The 891-nt window shown below is 38.5% G+C and overlaps 1 non-coding gene across 1 annotated transcript; it reads left to right on the top strand.

The window, feature by feature from the left end:
- Positions 1–487: 487 nt before the first annotated feature.
- On the top strand, positions 488–613 carry LOC114609808. Its single transcript, XR_003709594.1, has one exon. It is a non-coding gene; the product is annotated as a small nucleolar RNA SNORA17 (small nucleolar RNA).
- The last annotated feature ends 278 nt before the right edge of the window (positions 614–891 follow it).

The following is an 891-nucleotide window of genomic DNA, read 5'->3' as shown; positions in this document are numbered from 1 at the left end:
ATTATGAGCACTGTATTGAGGTAAAACAAAAATATCTTCTATGTTCATTACTTTCAGTAAATGATCTCAGAATGACTAAAAGATATTGGCTAACCTTCATATGTTACAACTAAATGCCCAGCTTTATGACTATAATTCTTAAAGTTATAAGGGCAGTATTACAAAACCAATATTATTCTAAAGTGATATCCACTGGGTCAGGCTAATATAAAAAAAAAGTTTATGATGTAGGCTGCTAAGAACAGCTGTGGCTATTAAAAGAGAACATGTAAATTCCCATGAAATTTAAAAATTCATATAACCTGCCAAGCATGATGACACATACTTGTCATTCCAGCACTTCAAAAGTCAAAGAAAGAAAATCAGGAGTTTGAAGCAGACAACATTTCAAAAATGATTATAAAATCAAAAAAGAAATGATCTCACCTTACAACACCATTTCTCCCCAAATAGTCATCCACACCTAATTTTGTAAAAATAGCATCTTGCTTGCCCTAGAGGTGTTACAGTTAGGGCTGCTGTGTCACATGTCCATTGATAAGTAGAGAGGAAGGAGGCCTATGTTCAGTGTTCCAATACCTATGAATTTCCAAATGATTAGTAGCCTAACATTTACATAAAAAAGTGAGCCCGAAAATATTCTGTCATATCCTGGAGAAATCACTGCACTCAGAGCAGTGGAGGAACCACTACACTCAAAAGACCTCTGCACTCAAAACAGTGGGAAAGAACCTTCCTCCACAGTCCTATACACCAGAGCTGCAGCTGGGAGCCTGGGACACTCAGGACCCATCACACATCCAAACCCCAGCCCTCAGGAATACCATTCCCTTTCTGCCTCTCCCTTAATACCTTTGGCTGGGGCAAACTCTTAGCTTGTCTGCTCCCATG

Source organism: Grammomys surdaster, unplaced genomic scaffold (genome assembly GCF_004785775.1).
Source record: "Grammomys surdaster isolate TR1022 unplaced genomic scaffold, NIH_TR_1.0 61, whole genome shotgun sequence".
In the NCBI taxonomy this organism is placed as follows: domain Eukaryota; kingdom Metazoa; phylum Chordata; class Mammalia; order Rodentia; family Muridae; genus Grammomys; species Grammomys surdaster.
This window is presented reverse-complemented; position numbering and strand designations above follow the sequence as displayed.